At 42.8% G+C, this 19,590-nt stretch overlaps 1 protein-coding gene across 6 annotated transcripts in view; it reads right to left on the bottom strand.

The window, feature by feature from the left end:
- sstr1b (somatostatin receptor 1b) overlaps positions 1-19,590 on the bottom strand; it is a 71,620-nt gene that overhangs the window by 48,702 nt on the left and 3,328 nt on the right. For 4 of the 6 annotated variants that reach the window (XM_060933565.1, XM_060933520.1, XM_060933574.1 and 1 more), the window contains exon 1: positions 11,386-11,505. The exons of the other annotated variants lie outside the window; for them this stretch is intronic. The gene's annotated coding sequence lies outside the window, so the exon portion shown is untranslated. Of the gene's footprint in view, positions 1-11,385; positions 11,506-19,590 lie in introns of those variants that run through there. 6 annotated transcript variants of the gene reach the window in all.

The following is a 19,590-nucleotide window of genomic DNA, read 5'->3' as shown; positions in this document are numbered from 1 at the left end:
CACATTGAGTTGAAGCATCTGTCCAGTTTCAAAGCATATATGCAAGTCCTCGAGGATCAGAAGGGAAAGGGCAAGAAGATCCCCTGCCAAAATCCCAAAATCCAAGTCACACTGCCTGCAGCCTTCAAGAGTACCACTGTCTCCCAGCAGCAGGTAGATAAACTGATTATTGACTACATTGTGGAAGATTTACAACCACTAAGCAAAGTTGAGAAATCCTCATTCATCAGACTAGTTTATTAGAAGTTACTGTTAGTTGAAACTGAAAGCATTTGTTTGAAGTCACGTGTAACGTTTTGGTGCAGTGGTTGAGTCAGTGAAGAAATCAAAATATTTTATCCTTTTTCCATATATAGTATGTACAATAACTTCCATTTTGTGTGATAGAATATAATATCTATAATATGTGAGTAGTTTTGAGCTAGAATGTAGCATATGATTTTAGTCTTTATTTTCATATCCTGCCTAAAAGTAAAATAAACTGAACTTTGAACTAGTTCAGAATTAAAACTGTGAACTATGAACGTGACCAGTTCACTTTTAACATGTTTGAACTGAACTTGAACTAGTTCAAAAAAAAGTGTGAACTTGCACAACACTGTGGAATTCTTACCTGAGGGATTTTTGCATGGAAATAGTTACCTGTGTTACAAACGCCTGCTACTGGGGTGCCACCGGGCTGAAGACTACAGGGATTGTTGACTGGACTTAAAGTAAGGCAGAAGATTTTGTTTGTTCTGTGAAAAGGATATTGGACTGAAGGAAACCTGCCTATAATTTTGTTGTTCTAAAGCCAGAGACATTGTTTGAGTTTGACTTTTGGGAATCCATCTTCGTTTGAACATTGGACTTTGAGATACCCTTTCTGTTTAAACTACTGGCAAAACATTAAAAATCTTGATTTATTTTAACCTTTGTGTCCTTGCACTGATTGAACGGTCCTGCTGAGAGCCAGCCAACCTCTCGTGAGGTCACATATGGTGGAGGATGCGGGCATTTCAATCATCAATAATAGTGCATGTATGAGGAGGACACTGAACATTTGATTGCTCAATTTTCCCAGTTAACCATAGGCCCTCTGCATAACAAGATGGAGGAAATTTTGAAGGCCCTTATCGCAGGCCAGCAAGCCCAAATGCAGGTGAGCGCGGCCCTCCTGGAGGAACAAGGAAAGCCAACCAACTGAAGGCAGAGGAGTTGCAGCTACAGAAGAAGATGGCTGTTCAGAGCGTTGGCCCAATAAAGGTAAGTGATTTTATCTCCAAAATGGGGGTTACAGATGATGTTGAGGCATACTTGCACACCTTTGAAGCCACGGCCACTAGGGAAGGATGGCCCAAGACACAGTCGGTTGGACTGTTAGCCCCATTTTTAACGGGAGAATCATTGAACACTGTCCGAGACCTACCCCCTGACAAGACTACGAACTATGATGCTCTGAAGACTGAGATCCTCAGCAGACATGGGCTCACCAAGTTCAGTATGGCTCAACGCTTCCATAGCTGGACATTTCAAGCAGACCAGGCTCCCCGTGCGCAGATGCACAAACTTTCCAGAATCGCAAGGAGATGGCTGGAACCTGAGAAAACCACAGCAGCTGCAGTAGTGGAGGCCATTGTCATGGATCACTACATTCAAGCCCTGCCATATGAGGCGAAGCGCTTCATCAGCCAACAATCCCTAACCACAGCTGAACTGACTGTTGAAGCTGTGGAAAAGTACCAGGCCACAACAGAAATGCTCCGTGCTTCCAGGAAGGACCCCAAAAAACCCAAGGGGTCCAGCCCAGCCACAGCAGGACCTGGCTATGCTCCAGGGGGAGCCAGAAGCCAGCCGGGTCTGGTTAGGATTCCCCGTGATGGTGACACCTGACAATGCTTCCGGTGTGGGGGCAGGGGACACATGTCTTGGCAGTGTGGGAAACCGGTGGATGAGCCTATGCCCACTGCAGGGTCCTCCAGCTCACCATCCGCCCAGCTGTTTGCATCACTCGTCGGGGCTGCAGACGGGCCCCCAGATCGACCCCCCCCCACCTGCCCAGTGACTGTGAATTGCCGTGATGTTGAGGCACTGTTAGATTCGGGTAGTCGGGTCACCTTGGTGCATAAGGACCTGGTGGATCCATCGTGTCTGACCACTGACAAAATTCTCCCAGTTTCCTGCGTCCATGGGGACACCAAAGAGTACCCCACCACGGAACTAAAAATGACCACCACTAGGGGGACTATACACACGAGGGTGGGAGTGGTTGATTCCCTCCCTGTTCCTGTTCTGATTGGGCGAGATTGCCCAACCTTCCACCTGTTGTGGAGAGAGACCTAGCAGAGGCCAGCCTGGGTACCCCGCAGTCAGAGAGGTAAGACTCATCCTGCAACCACACCAGTGCAACCCGCACAACCCCGCATCCCTGCTTTTGCCCTCGCAGGGATGACAGGCACCCAGGCTGACACAGAGACTGGCCCGGAGACTGGAGAAGAGAATGTGGCCCCGGAAAGCTCTCCGAGCTCTGACGAGGAAGACGCCCCAGGCATCAAGGAGCTTCCCCCTCTCACAGACCAGTATGGTACTGCCCAGTTGCAGGATCCCACACTTGCAAATGCCTTAAGAAATGTGCAGGTGCTAGAGGGTGTGCTGTTAGGGGGTAGAGCAAGCCTTACATAACCCCATTTCGCAATTATACGGGGCCTACTGTATCAGGTGGTGAAGAAGAATGGCAAAGTACATGAACAGCTCCTTGTACCACAGCCCCACCGGGCGACTGTGCTCAATCTGGCACACACACATCCACTGGGGGCCCACCTAGGTGTTGAGAAGACAAAAGAAAGGATCTTACAGCGTTTCTTTTGGCCGGGAGTGCACAAGGAAACAGAGAATTACTGTCGTAGTTGCCCGGAATGCCAGAAGGTGGCGCCTAAGCCCCCATATCGTAACCCACTCATCCCCTTACCAATTACTGAAATTCCTTTTGAGAGGATTGGACTGGATATAGTTGGTCCTTTGCCAAAAAGCTCCAGGGTGCATCAGTACATTCTGGTCATCCTGGATTATGCGACCCAGTACCCTGAGGCCATCCCCCTGAGGAAGGCTACCTCCAAACAGATAGCCAGGGAGCTGTTCCTCCTCTCCACCAGTCTGGGGATTCCAAAGGAAATATCGACGGACCAAGGCAGTCCATTCATGGCCAGGGTGATGAAAGAACTGTGTGCCCTGTTGAAAATCAAACAGTTGCAAACGTCTGTCTACCACCTCCAGACAGATAGGTTGGTCGAATGTTTTAACAGGACTCTGAAGTCCATGCTGAGGAAGGCGATTGAAGAGGATGGGCGGAACTGGGACCAGCTGCTGCCATACCTGCTGTTTGCAGTGAGAGAGGTACCCCAATCTTCTACTGGCTTTTCGCCTTTTGAACTTTTGCTTTCTTACAGACCCCGAGGGCTGCTGGACATTGCCAAGGAGGCTTGGGAGGAGCAACCCTGCAGACAGTGGACCCTGATCGAGCATGTCGGGGCCATGAAGGAGAGAATGAGGGCCATCTACCTGATAGTGCGTGAACTAGGGATGTTAACCGATGACCGTTTGACCGGTGGTTGACCGAATCAACGTCAACCGGTTAATTTTTTTTTTGGTTGTCGGTGAAAAAAAAAAATCAATCATTTTGAAGCTGCCGATTTTGGAGCGGAGAACCTGGAATTCTGTGTTGTAAACGCTTGGGCCATGCCATGCGGTGTAAGGACGACAGCTGACAAATCAGAAACACCCATTCAGTCATGTCCCGCCCTCCCACCCCAGTTAAAGACAGCTGACAAATCAGAAACATCCATTCAGTCATGTCCCGCCCCAGTTGAACACAGCTGCCACTCGGTGAAAGAAAAAAGTGTAGACACAGGCTTTTTAGCTTACAAATTACTATTCTGTTTTTTTTTTTAATTATTAGAAGGCACATCGAGTTTAGTCCTGCCTTGGCCAGTGCATTCTGAAAGTATGTTTCGGTCTCTAGCCAACAATGCATGTTACTGCAGATCATATCTCTCCACACAAACTAAAGGCGCAGATGCCGACTTTTCACAGCTTTTTCATGGACTGTAACGGCATTTGCTTATGTAGTAATTTTAATACAGAATTTACTCTGATGAAATTATTCAGACACTCCAACGCCCCCCCCAAAAAAAAAATTCGGATCTGCACGAGCCGTGAAAAAGGCACGCCGTTTGCATCCCTGTTTAAACTCATAGGTTAACCGACTTTAACCGGCTAATGAGGCTCGGTGGTCGGTCAAGATTTTTTTTAGTTTTCGCCATCCCTAGCGTGAACACATGGAGACTGCTCAACAGCAGGCCTCCTACAACCGACCTTCCCAGCCGAGAGAGTTTAAGTCAGGGGACAGAGTGCTGGTCCTGGTGCCGAACGTGGAATGTAAGTTCCTGGCAACCTGGCAAGGACCGTATGAGGTCATCAAGCAGGTAGAAGTGAATTATAAGGTGAGACAGCCTGATAAAAGGAAACCTGAGCAGATATATGTGACCCCTCACCGAATCCAGGGACACATGTCGGCCGAAACAAATCCGAGATAATTGCAAAAGAAGCATTTTTTTTTTGAAATTTGTGATTTTTGTTTTTTTCCATCATGTGCAAGTTGAGATCTTGAAGAATGCAATCAATATTTCAGATAATAGATTGTTTTGTTGGAAAAGCATACATTTTTTGTTGCAAATTGTCTCGTTTTTGTCAGGACTGTAGCCTGCTGGGGGGTGTGGGTAAATTACCATATGGGCCATTCACATGATGATTTAAGTCTTTTGGTTTTTTTTTCCGCGAATCAGCAGTATGATCCGAGCTGAGCGCATGGCTACTTAACTGCATACAGGCATGTAATTTCACTATGGAATGAGTTACTAAACAGAGCGCAGAGGAGCTGACACACATCGGAGATAACCATTTCTAGCAAAAAAAAAAAACGCAACCTCGTTTTCCAGATTGAATGGAATACTTGAATGATTGGATGATACACGGACCGTTCTAGGATTACATTCCATCGGAGGCATTGGTGTGTGCAAGGTGCCGTTTCTCTTTCTGATGGGGCAAGTTTATTAATCTAAGGCTGTGTGGTTATTTTTGCATGTAACGGAGAGTGTTGTGGTTTGGTTAAGCCTAGGTCACAACCGGACGTACGATTTTTTGGCCGTGTGATTTTTGGCGTTTCCCAAATTGCTGCTTTTTTTTTTTTTTTGTTCATGGAAAAAGACGCGCGTTGGCCGTAAGTTTGTCTTGCAACCTGAAAAAAAACGTAAGCGCCCGTAGAGTTTGTTTGACATGACAAAGAACCTCTGCGGCCGGTCTGCGGCTTGAAAATCAGCATATCACACGCGCGCTCTCGTGCTTTTCACACGCGTGCTCTCATGCTTTTCACACGCACGCTCTCGTGCGTTTCATGCGCGCACTCTGTGTGTTTCTTGCGTTTTTTGCATGTAGACCAGCCATAGGAGCACGTACTGTACAGCCGGTTGTGACCGAGGCTTTACATGAAACTAGTGTTGTGTTAGTTGTGTCATCATCGTGCTATCTTTCTTACGGTGTGAGTAATTTTTCAACCACAAAACGTTAAAGTATACTTTAGGACTTATTTTTGTACTTCATAATTGTGTTGGGCATACTTTGCATGGAAGGAAAATTGACGTGGTGATCTTTGTTTACATGAAAGTAGTATCGTGCTAGCTAGTAGGGGGTAGGGCTTTCCTTAATGTCATGCAAATGAGCACCATTATGTGCCCGCCCTACACCCAGAGTAGCTGAGATGGAAAACTTTGAGGGCGATTTTCTCCCTTTTCTGTTTTAAGAAGTATACACTTTGAAAAGGCCACACATTCTTCAAATATTGTCAGATCTCCACATGGAAGGCATCATTGGAAAGCTTAGAAACTGGACTTTCTGAATCTGTCAATAACTCAAAATGCCCCTGGGCAGACATGTGTCCCTGGATTCTGTGATCTGCCACATATCACGTTAACCTCTTGAAAAAATGGCACGCCAGGGAGGTGTTGTTCAGTTGTTTGCCCCCGACAGAGTCCAAAGAATCCACCAGAGAGGAGGTTCAGGTGGGGCCAGGCCTACCCCCACACCAGTGGCAGATGACCCTAGAGCTGGTGGACCGCAACCGAGACGTCTTCTCACTCCCTGGGCACACAGAGGTGGTCCAACACGAGATCCGCACCGTCCCGGGCCGAACAGTGACCCAGCGTCCCTATCGTGTGCCGGAGGCTCGCAAGGTGGCCATCCAGGAGGAGGTGAGAAAGATGCTAGAGCTGGGAGTCATCGAAGAGTCCAAAAGTGCCTGGGCAAGCCCCATCGTCCTGGTTCCCAAACCAGACGGGTCGGTGAGATTCTGCAATGATTATCGCAAATTGAATGAAGTGTCAGAGTTTGATTCATACCCTATGCCCCGTGTCGATGACTGACTTAGTCGACTCCTTAGGACATGCCCGGTTCCTCACCACTCTGGACCTTACCAAAGGCTACTGGCAGGTGCCCCTGACCCCGGCGTCAAAGGAGAAGACGGCCTTTGCCACACCAGAAGGTCTCTACCAGTACACACGGCTTCCATTTGGTCTTCATGGAGCACCAGCCACGTTCCAGCGCTTAATGGATCGGGTCCTTGCTTCCCACAAGAGGTATGCAGCTGCATTTTTAGATGATGTGGTCATTCAAAGTCTGGATTGGGACAGTCATTTACCCCGTGTACAAGCTGTGCTTGATTCCCTCAGAGATGCAGGTCTGACGGCAAACCCGAAAAAATGCAGACTGGCCTTCAGTGAAACCAATTATCTGGGGTACACCATTGGCCGGGGAGTGGTCAAGCCCCAGGAAGCAAAGCTGCGGGCCGTACAGGACTAGCCGCAACCCCTCACCAAGAAGCAGGTGAAGTCATTTTTGGGCCTAGCCAGCTACTACCGGCGTTTTATTGCCAATTTTGCCTCCATTGCTGCACCCCTGACAGATCTGACAACCAAATGGCACTCAAGAATGGTGACGTGGAATCCCGCGGCGGAGGCAGCCTTCATCAACCTGAAGCAGGCCCTCTGTTCCAGTCCGGTTCTGGTGGCACCAGACTTCAAGAGGGAGTTCATGGTGCAGACAGACGCTTCAGAGGTGGGGCTGGGGGCTGTACTCGCTCAAGTACATGAAGGTGAGGAACATCGCATCTTATATCCAAGCAGAAAACTACTCCCAAGAGAGAAGAACTATTCAACGGTTGAAAAAGAGTGTCTCGCCATTACCTGGGCCCTGGAATCCCTACGATATTACCTTCTGGGCCAGCGTTTCACGGTGATCTCTGACCACGCCCCTCTGCAGTGGATGGCCAAGAACAAGGAGACAAACAGTAGGGTTGCCAGATGGTTTTTAAGCTTGCAAGCATTTAATTTCTCTGTTGTCCACGGGGCTGGCAGGCGCCATGGCAATGCGGACGCCCTGTCCCGGCGAGATGCCCTCTTCGCAACCTTCAGCCTGACGAGGACGTTGGTCCTGAGGGGGGGGGGGGGGGGGGGGGGATGTGTGACATCCCGAGAGGCTGCGTCTTGGAGGGGCGCTATATCCCACGCAGATGGCTCCAACCACTGGCAGCTATAACTCCATCTGGTGGTGGACTTAGGAACTTCACCCCTCAGCACACAACACGGCAGCACACCTGTGGCCAATGAGGGCCTAATGAGTAAGAGGGCTTTGTGAGAGCTCAAAACTCTGTGTGAAGGTGGAGGGGAGAGGAGCGAGGTTCATGGACTCTCCTGCTGAGTGGATCCTGCTGGGTGGAGTATTCATCGAAATGCTTATCTGGAATTCTTACCTGAGGGATTTTTGCACGGAAATACTTACCTGTGTTATGAACGCCTGCTACTGGGCTGCCACCGGGCTTAAGATTACAGGGATTGTTGACTGGACTTAAAGTAAGGCAGAAGATTTTGTTTGTTCTGTGAAAAGGATATTGGACTGAAGGAAACCTGCCTATAATTTTGTTGTTCTAAAGCCAGAGACATTGTTTGAGTTTGACTTTTGGGAATCCATCTTCGTTTGAACATTGGACTTTTGAGATACCTTTTCTGTTTAAACTCCTGGCATAACATTAAAAATCTTGATTTATTTTAACCTTTGTGTCCTTGCACTGATCGAAGGGTCCCGCTGAGAGCCAGCCAACCTCTCGTGATGTCACTATATATTTATTTATCTTTCTTATTATTTTTATTTACCATTTTTAAATCACATACTCCTGAACACAAGTAATTAAACATATTTGCCTGTACTAACAAAATAGAAAGTAAACAAAGTAAATAAAAATATGTGCAAAAGCCCTAGTGCTCGTCCCACCCTTCTTCCTCCCTGTACCTAGTGAATACCATGTGTTTGTACCGCTGTTTGACTATACTCATGCTTGGACATTGCTTCAGCCCCCCTGACAGTCTGTTCCACAATTTCACTCTACATACTGAGATGCCCGCGTGGGTTTCCCCCACAGTCCAAAGACATGCAGGTTAGGTTAACTGGTGACTCTAAATTGACGGTAGGTGTGAATGTGAATGGTTGTCTGTGTCTATGTGTCAGCCCTGTGATGACCTGGCGACTTGTCCAGGGTGTACCCCGCCTTTCGCCCGTAGTCAGCTGGGATAGGCTCCAGCTTGCCTGCGACCCTGTAGAAGGATAAAGTGGCTAGAGATAATGAGATGAGATACTGAGATGCAATTTTTTTTTTAAGGTTGTGTGATCAAAAAGATGTTTAAAGTTCATTTCCCCCCTCAAATTATATCCCCCCCCTTTCTGAAAAAAAAAGTTTTTGAATGTTGACTGGAAGTAGGTTGTTTATTGTTCTATACATGATTTGTGCTGTTTGAAAATGAACCAGATCTGTGAGTTTTAGTATTTTTTATTTTAAGAATAAAGGATTAGTATGTTCTCTGTAACCAGTGTTATGAATTGTCCTTATGGCTCTTTTCTGCAGTATTCTCAGTGGTTGTAATGTACATTTATAAGTATTGCTCCAAATCTCTACATAGTAATTTAAGTATGGTAATATTAGTGAGCTGTAAAGAAAGTGGAGTGATTTGTAGTCCAGAAAGTGTTTTGCCTTACTCAGTACTGAAATGCTCCATGACAGTTTAGTTTGTACATGTTTTATGTGGGATTTCCATGTTATTTTTATCATCCACAATTACACCAAGAAATTTATTTTCATATACCCTTACAATATCAACCCCATCTACATGTATTAGTGCTTGAGTATTCCTTTTACAATTCCCAAATACAACCCCGATTCCAAAAAAGTTGGGACAAAGTACAAATTGTAAATAAAAACGGAATGCAATAATTTACAAATCTCAGAAACTGATATTGTATTCACAATAGAACATAGACAACATATCAAATGTCGAAAGTGAGACATTTTGAAATTCCATGCCAAATATTGGCTCATTTGAAATTTCATGACAGCAACACATCTCAAAAAAGTTGGGACAGGGGCAATAAGAGGCTGGAAAAGTTAAAGGTACAAAAAAGGAACAGCTGGAGGACCAAATTACAACTCATTAGGTCAATTGGCAATAGGTCATTAACATGACTGGGTATAAAAAGAGCATCTTGGAGTGGCAGCGGCTCTCAGAAGTAAAGATGGGAAGAGGATCACCAATCCCCCTAATTCTGCGCCGACAAATAGTGGAGCAATATCAGAAAGGAGTTCGACAGTGTAAAATTGCAAAGAGTTTGAACATATCATTTACAGTGCATAATATCATCAAAAGATTCAGAGAATCTGGAAGAATCTCTGTGAGTAAGGGTCAAGGCCGGAAAACCATACTGGATGCCCGTGATCTTCGGGCCCTTAGACGGCACTGCATCACATACAGGCATGCTTCTGTACTGGAAATCACAAAATGGGCTCAGGAATATTTCCAGAGAACATTATCTGTGAACACAATTCACCGTGCCATCCGCTGTTGCCAGCTAAAACTCTACAGTTCAAAGAAGAAGCCGTATCTAAACATGATCCAGAAGTGCAGACGTCTTCTCTGGGCCAAGGCTCATTTAAAATGGACTGTGGCAAAGTGGAAAACTGTTCTGTGGTCAGACGAATCAAAATTTGAAGTTCTTTATGGAAATCAGGGACGCCGTGTCATTCGAACTAAAGAGGAGAAGGCCCACCCAAGTTGTTATCAGCGCTCAGTTCAGAAGCCTGCATCTCTGATGGTATGGGGTTGCATTAGTGCGTGTGGCATGGGCAGCTTACACATCTGGAAAGACACCATCAATGCTGAAAGGTATATCTAGGTTCTAAAGCAACATATGCTCCCATCCAGACGACGTCTCTTTCAGGGAAGACCTTGCATTTTCCAACATGACAATGCCAAACCACATACTGCATCAATTACAGCATCGTGGCTGTGTAGAAGAAGGGTCCGGGTACTGAACTGGCCAGCCTGCAGTCCAGATCTTTCACCCATAGAAAACATTTGGTGCATCATAAAACGGAAGATATGACAAAAAAGACCTAAGACAGTTGAGCAACTAGAATCCTACATTAGACAAGAATGGGTTAACATTCCTATCCCTAAACTTGAGCAACTTGTCTCCTCAGTCCCCAGACGTTTACAGACTGTTGTAAAGAGAAAAGGGGATGTCTCACAGTGGTAAACATGGCCTTGTCCCAACGTTTTTGAGATGTGGTGTTGTCATGAAATTTAAAATCACCTAATTTTTCTCTTTAAATGATACATTTTCTCAGTTTAAACATTTGATATGTCATCTATGTTCTATTCTGAATAAAATATGGAATTTTGAAACTTCCACATCATTGCATTCCGTTTTTATTTACAATTTGTACTTTGTCTCAACTTTTTTGGAATTGGGGTTGTAACATGAATTTAGTTTTATTAAGGTTTAAAGATAATTTGTTCCTGTCGAACCACTTCTTTAATTTAGACAGTTCTGCAGGTCCTATATATAACAATACATAGGACCGCAATGGAAATAAGAGACTGTTTTCTCTTTATTGCATTTTTATCCTGCAACTATATTTTAAAATATCAATGACATTCTATTAATTTTCATTTTTGTTGGTTTTATGCATTATGCACTTGTAACTTTTTAGTTTGTCTATCTCTTTGTTGCAAATAAACTCTATCTACAGTTAAAATTATTTACAGTTCCCAGTTATTTTTGAAACAAATTTTCATTTGATCATTTAGACTTCAGCTTCTTGGCCAAAGCCAAAAGCTCATCAGTCCTCTCTTTTTTCCTTTTTCTTTCATTAGCCAACGCCTCCTGGGTTTTTACATGCTCTAACCTGTCTCTACACTCCTCTCTTGCTTTGCTAAACTTGTTTTTTATACCAGCATCAATTTCACGTACCTTCGCTTCATCTCGCTTGTCAATAGTATTTGGCGTCTTGAGAAAAAAAACACCGATTAGAGGAAAGTATTTTTGATATGCAGCTCACGAACATGTCTAAGTTTTGATAAAAGAAAGCGGATGTGGGTGTCTTTGTAAAAACTGTTTTGATTGGCTATCAGTGTTACTAGATACTGCTGACATTTTCCAGCCCAAACTATGTTCAAAACCGCCCAAAATGTACTTGATGCCTATCTTGTAAAGTAAAAATATGCAGCTAAAGTCCAGTATACCAGGGGTTTTCAGAGTGTGGGAGAGTCAGCCCCCCCCCCAGAGAGCAAATAAACAGCAGCGCTCCCCTTACAATTTTTATTGTTGCTATACTTAATGTTCCATTTGTATTTAAAAAAAATGGTTGTTGTACACATTTTAATTTTTTTCTTTTACACATTTTAAACATCTGTGCTTTTTAAAACTTTATTTTACACATTTTAAACATCTGTGCTTTTTAAAACCTCTTTTTTACACGTTAAACGTCTGTGCTTTTTAAAACATCTTTATTTTACACATTTTAAACGTCTGTGCTTTTTAAAACCTCTTTTTACACATTTTAAACATCTTTGCTTTTTAAAACCTCTTTTTACACGTGTTAAACGTCTGTGCTTTTTAGAACATCTTTATTTTACACATTTTAAACGTCTGTGCTTTTTAAAACCTCTTTTTTTACATGTTAAATGTCTGCTTTTTAAAACCTCTTTTTTTTACACATTTTAAACATCTTTGCTTTTTAAAACCTCTTTTTACACGTTAAACGTCTGTGCTTTCTTAAAACATCTTTTTTTACACGTTAAACATCTTTGCTTTTTAAAACCTTTTTTTTTACACATTTTAAACATCTGTGCTTTTTAAAACCTCTTTTTTACACATTTTAAACATCTGTACTTTTAAAAACATATTTTTTACACATTTTAAACATCTGTGCTTTTTAAAACATCTTTTTTACACATTTTAAACATCTGTGCTTTTTAAAACATCTTTTTTTTTTACACATTTTAAACATCTGTGCTTTTTTTAACATCTTGTTTTACACATTTTAAACATCTCATAGCATCGTTAGCTAGCACCTCTTGGCAGACAACACACTGTGGCAGTGGAGCATCTTCAGATCCAGTCCATGAAAATCCAAACTTTAAATAATCGTGGTCATACTTCCTTCTTTTTTTTTTTTTTTTTTGCTCGGCCCAGACTCCATCTCCTTACTCACTGTAGCTTTAGGTACTAAAAATCGATCCATTTTGTCTCTGGCAAAGGCTAGCTGAAGTTCGCTAAATGTCCGCAATCGTAACTTATTCTGGTTTATTTTTCCTCACGTTGCACCCCCCCTGAAGAACTCTGGCGCCCCCTAGGGGAGGCGCTCCCCACACTTTGAAAAGCCCTGCAGTATACTATTTGTAAATCGAACAAATAGCAACATGAGCCCGTCAGTGCTGGAGGTGAAAAACCTGCTGTCTGGTACTAGGCTATGTATGACTGAATCAGATTATAACTTTGCAATCATCTGCTGTGTTCTGAATCCTACATGCACCAGTAGGTGGCGCACACGCAGAATATTGTGTAGGCTATGTTAGGCTACGATGCATCTCTAACATCTGCCTTGCTGAGGTTATTTATTTATCTTTTTATTTATCCTGTTTATTAATTTTATAGGCCTAGTTATTCTGCTTAATTTATTTTTGTCTACATCCATGTATTTTCTTCATCTGTTATCCTGATTTTTGTGGATTTGTTAGATTGTACCTGTTTTATATACTTCAATTTAAAAAAAAAAAAAAGTTAGACGGCTGAATGTAACGTGAAGAGAAAATGGAGAATGGATTTCAGTTTCTGCACTACATTCAGGGGTTAAATTGGGATTGGTTATGTGGGGGGGCTCTGCCTCGTACCCGCCCCTGCCCCAATATACTTTTTGGAAAATAACCCTCTAATTTGATAACCAGGGGTTAAATTGGGCCGGGGCTGTCCGGGGCTGAGCCCCGGCACATAAGCTCGAAGTGGATGGCATATGATCACGCACACATCAAAAGCAACAAACCCTTTTCACGATTTTCAGTTCTGAATAATTAAATATCGTTTTATTAATCAATAAACCCATGATTTTTATGAGATAGATCATAGTTTTCCTGATCACAAGACGACCTGTCAAAGCTATTTAGAACAGAACTTGCGATCAGAGATTCTGGTTTCTGGAACACTGCGTGGGTTGCCAATTCCGCTTTTTATAAGCGACTTTGGGGTTTCTTTTTTTGTGAGCTCGCTTTAAAAAAAAATCAGAAGTCGTGGTTTGCGGGTTTTTGGGCTTGTGTTTCAGCGTTGTGACTTGTTTATAATTTTCTCCGTACACCGTCTCCCCTTTTACCTGCATACGATCCTAATCCATCAGAGGTGCTTGAACGAACTGTCTGTGCATTTGGCGAGTTCAATTTCCATAGTCCCCAGTTATCGACAGAAATTAGCCAGGGGGAAGGGGGAGATGTCAGTTAAAGTTAGCTACTGAGATTGACCAAAAGTTAAGCCTAACGTTGCCTCAAGTTAGCTACCTTTGGCAAACATAAACAAAACACTCGTCTTGTGCTCTAGCCTTAATTAACTGTCGATACAGTCAATTTCACTTTTATACAAGAAGGTTAATAAATTGTTTTGTTGTCTTGGATTTTTAGAGGTCAGCAGCTAAAGGTTAAAAATGAGGAAAGCAAAGAGGAGGAAGCTTACAGATTTCTTCAAAAGGTGGGCAGCAAACAACATATCTGTTAAAATGTTAATTTAAGGTACTGTACTGGTAGCCTGGTTAGCACCAGACCATATCACATATGGTCTGGGGACCCTCCTATAATAATAACAATAATAATAAATGCTTCCAATGTTATGGTGTTGTTTGTATTTGGTTGCATTCACTGCATGAATATATTTGATTGACAATTTGACTGACAGTGTTTTGGCATATTTAACATTTATCCTCCAAAATAAATCAACTGTTTTGGTTTAAGATTGTGCAAGCCTTCAAATTTTCTCACTGAACATTTCTCCTTCACATTTTTCACCTGTAGGCATGTGACAAGATTTAACATGATATTGCTCAACCTACCTCTGTAAAGTCAGCTAACAACTTATTAAAATGCACCAGAATTCAGCAAATAACATGTATGATAATAAAAAACTTCTGGGGGAGGACCCCCAGACCCCCCACTAATCATTTCCTTCAAACCAATGTACAACAACCTGTACAATCTGTTACATTGGCCAACCAATCTACATTCAAACTGCCATAATGTGTAGAGGGGCACTACAAGACACACATAGGCCTACAACACACAGATAAGGTGTATATCTCTGTGCAATATGATATGGTTATCAAATTAGAGGGTTATTTTCCAAAAAGTATATTGGGGCAGGGCGGCGGAGGCAGGGGCGGGTATGAGGCAGAGCCCCCCCACATAACCAATCCCAATTTAACCCCTGTTGATAACCATATCATATTGCACAGAGATATACACCTTATCTGTGTGTTGTAGGCCTATGTGTGTCTTGTAGTGCCCCCCTACACATTATGGCAGTTTGAATGTAGATTGGTTGGCCAATGTAACAGATTGTACAGGTTGTTGTACATTGGTTTGAAGGAAATGATTAGTGGGGGGTCTGGGGGTCCTCCCCCAGAAGTTTTTTATTATCATACATGTTATTTGCTGAATTCTGGTGCATTTTAATAAGTTGTTAGCTGACTTTACAGAGGTAGGTTGAGCAATATCATGTTAAATCTTGTCACATGCCTACAGGTGAAAAATGTGAAGGAGAAATGTTCAGTGAGAAAATTTGAAGGCTTGCACAATCTTAAACCAAAACAGTTGATTTATTTTGGAGGATAAATGTTAAATATGCCAAAACACTGTCAGTCAAATTGTCAATCAAATATATTCATGCAGTGAATGCAACCAAATACAAACAACACTATAACATTGGAAGCATTTATTATTATTGTTATTATTATAGGAGGGTCCCCAGACCATATGTGATATGGTCTGGTGCTAACCAGGCTACCAGTACAGTACCTTAAATTAACATTTTAACAGATATGTTGTTTGCTGCCCACCTTTTGAAGAAATCTGTAAGCTTCCTCCTCTTTGCTTTCCTCATTTTTAACCTTTAGCTGCTGACCTCTAAAAATCCAAGACAACAAAACAATTTATTAACCTTCTTGTATAAAAGTGAAATTGACTGTATCGACAGTTAATTAAGGCTAGAGCACAAGACGAGTGTTTTGTTTATGTTTGCCAAAGGTAGCTAACTTGAGGCAACGTTAGGCTCAACTTTTGGTCAATCTCAGTAGCTAACTTTAACTGACATCTCCCCCTTCCCCCTGGCTAATTTCTGTCGATAACTGGCGACTATGGAAATTGAACTCGCCAAATGCAGACACAGTTCGTTCAAGCACCTCTGATGGATTAGGATCGTATGCAGGTAAAAGGGGAGACGGTGTATGGAGAAAATTATAAACAAGTCACAACGCTGAAACACAAGCCCAAAAACCCGCAAACCACGACTTCTGATTTTTTTTTAAAGCGAGCTCACAAAAAAGAAACCCCAAAGTCACTTATAAAAAGTGGAATTGGCAACCCACGCAGTGTTCCAGAAACCAGAATCTCTGATCGCAAGTTCTGTTCTAAATAGCTTTGACAGGTCGTCTTGTTATCAGGAAAACTATGATCTATCTCATAAAAGTCATGGGTTTATTGATTAATAAAACGATATTTAATTATTCAGAACTGAAAATCATGAAAAGGGTTTGTTGCTTTTGATGTGTGCGTGATCATATGCCATCCGCTCCGAGCTTATGTGCCGGGGCTCAGCCCCGGACAGCCCCGGCCCAATTTAACCCCTGACTACATTACACACATTCATATTAGTCTTACAGTTACATCGACATTTTTTTGTTTAAATAATACTTAATGAGATTAATGTTTATTGTTGATGATTAAATTTAGGCCAATGCTCGATTTTGGTTGTTTAAAATACCTAAGGCAGACCTGGGCATTTTGCGGGCCGCATCCGGCCCTTTGGTTCATTCTGACCGGCCCGCATAAGGTTAATTAGAAATTACAAAATAAACGTATTTTCTAATTTTACCTCATGCATGGACTGAATGTGCATTGCTTTTATTTTGAAGTTGTGTTCAACAAAAATGTAATGCGCACGACATGAACATGACATGAAATCCCACGAAACCTAATCCCGCGATAACTACTTCCGTAATTTGTCCAGACCAACCACAAACTTGTACGTCATCCTTCAAACAGTCCAGCCAATCATAGTGTGACGTCACCAGCAGGCGTCGGAGCTCGAGCCGATCTGTAGATCTGATTCCTACACTGAATCGACGTTGTTGCGAGCAGGTCACAGGAAGACTTTCGCCCCCAAAATGTCCGCAAAAAGAAGAAAGGTAGATGCCGAATGCAGGGCTTTCAACAAAACATGGACTGCTAAGTATTTATTTACTGAAGTCAGAGATAAAGCCGTGTGTTTAGTTTGCGGAGAGCAGATCCGAAAAGCTGAAAAACACCAAATGAGGTGATTAGACTACAAATGTGGGCATCATTATTATAATATGATGTATCTTGCTTGATATTTGGAGTAGAAAGACAATATTGTGATGTCTTTATTGTGTTTTGGGGTGAATGTGACCTGAAAAAAAAAAAAAAGGTACAAACTTTCATATTTTGTTAACCATTGTTTTGGGAAATTTGATTGAATAAATGACATTTTTTGTAAGGCAACCTCGTTTTTTCCATACTCTTACCAGTCTTAGCAGCTTGTAAAAACAATTATTTACTGCTTTATATAAAGAAATACAATTAATATTATGCAGAATTTAGTTCAGCCTTTTGGTCCGGCCCGCCACAAAATTATGTTGCCCCTTTTCCACCAAAGCAGTTCCAGGGCTGGTTCGGGGCCAGTGCTTAGTTTGGAACCGGGTTTTCTGTTTCCACTGACAAAGAACTGGCTCTGGGGCCAGAAAAACCGGTTCCAGGCTAGCACCAACTCTCTGCTGGGCCAGAGGAAAGAACCGCTTACGTCAGTGGGGGGGCGGAGTTGTTAAGACCAACAACAATAACAAGACCGCGAAAGATCGCCATTTTTAAGCGACGAGAAGCAGCAGCTGTACAAACGCGAAGTCATCCATTATTGTTGTTGCTGCTGCTGCTTCCGTGTTGTTTTTGCTTTGATATTCGCGCCAAGGTTTATGCAAACGTAGCGACGTAACTGACGTATACAGCGACGTAACTGACGTGGCTTCCCTTAGCACTGCGAGCTATGGAAAAGCAAACTGGTTCTCAGCTGACTCGCAAGTTGAACAAGTTGTGAACCAACACCGGTCCCGAACCAGCCCTGGAACTGATTTGGTGGAAAAGGGGTATGTTTCTCATATGGTCCCATGGAAAAAATAATTGCCCACCCCTGCTTTAAGGGGTACTGGGTAAACTAGGTCTATGACTTGCCTTAGTTGACCAAAGATAGCCATTTTTCCTGATTTCCTTCGCATATTCAAGAACATCATTCGGCTTAGTTTAATATGGATTGGATGTAGACTAGTGGACGTAGATAGTACATAGAATGTGCTGCATCAAAGTCCTTCTAAGGCTACATACAGTGCCTTGCAAAATTATTCATACCCCTTGAACTTTTTCACATTTTTCCACCTTACAACCATGAACTTAAGTTTTTTATTGAGATTTTATGTGATAGACCAACACAGAGTAGCACATAATTGTGAAGTGAAACGAAAATGATAAATGGTCTTCAAAATTTTAAACAAATAAAAATCTGAAAAATGTGGTGTGCATTAGTATTCAGCCCCCTGTACTCTGATACCTCTAAATACAATCCAGTGCAATCAATTGCCTTCAGAAGTCATCTAATTAGTTAATAGAGTCCTACTGTGTGTAATTTACTCTCAGCATAAATACACTTGTTCTGTGAAGGCCTCAGTGATTTGTTAGAGAACACTGAAGAACAAACAGCATCATGAAGACCAAAGAACTCACCAGACAGGTCAGGGATAAAGTTCTGGGGAAGTTTAAAGCAGGGTTAGGTTATAAAAAAAATATCCCAAGCTCTGAACATCTCAAGAAGCACTGTTCAATCCATCATTCAAAAATGGAAAAAGTATGGCACAACTGCAAACCTACCAAGACATGGCTGTCCACCTAAACTGACAGAGCGAGCAAGGAGAGCACTGGTCAGAGAAGCAGCCAAGAGGCCCATGATCACTCTGGAGGAGCTGCAGAAATCCACAGCTCAGGTGGGAGAATCTGTGCACAGGACAACTATAAGTCGTACACTCCACAAATCTGGCCTTTTTGGAACAGTGGCAAGAAGAAAGCCATTGTTGAAAGACAGGCATAAGAAGTCCCGTTTGCAGTTTGCCAGAAGCCATGTAAACATGTGGAAGAAGGTGCTTTGGTCAGAAGAGACCAAAGTTGAACTTTTTGGCCTAAATGCAAAGCGCTTTGTGTGGCAGAAAACTAACACTGCTCATCACCCTGCACACACCATCCCCACTGTGAAACATGGTGGTGGCAGCATCATGCTATGGGGATGCTTTTCTTCAGCAGGGACAGGGAAGCTGGTCAGAGTTGATGGGAAGATGGATGGAGCTAAATGCAGGGCAATCCTGGAAGAAAACCTGTTGGAGGCTGCAAAAGACTTGAGACTGGGAAGGAGATTCACCTTCCAGCAAGACAATGACCCTAAACATACAGCCAGAGCTACAATGGAATGGTTTAGATCAAAGAATATTCATGTGTTAGAATGGCCCAGTCAAAGTCCAGACCTAAATCCCATTGAGCATCTGTGGCAAGACTTGAAAATTGCTGTTCACAGACGCTCTCCATCCAATCTGGCTGAGCTTGAGCTATTTTGCAAAGAAGAAAGGGCAAAAATTTCAGTGTCGAGATGTGCAAAGCTGGTAGAGACATACCACAAAAGACTTGCAGCTGTAATTGCAGCAAAAGGTGGCTCTACAAAGTATTGACGCAGGGGGGCTGAATACTAAAGCACATCACATTTTTCAGATTTTTATTTGTTTAAAATTTTGAAGACCATTTATCATTTTCGTTTCACTTCACAATTATGTGCTACTCTGTGTTGGTCTATCACGTAATAAAAAACTTTTAA

Source organism: Neoarius graeffei, chromosome 1, assembly GCF_027579695.1.
Source record: "Neoarius graeffei isolate fNeoGra1 chromosome 1, fNeoGra1.pri, whole genome shotgun sequence".
NCBI classification, from domain to species: Eukaryota; Metazoa; Chordata; class Actinopteri; order Siluriformes; family Ariidae; genus Neoarius; species Neoarius graeffei.
Note: the sequence above shows the minus strand (reverse complement) of the source record. Positions and strands in the feature narration are given on the sequence as shown.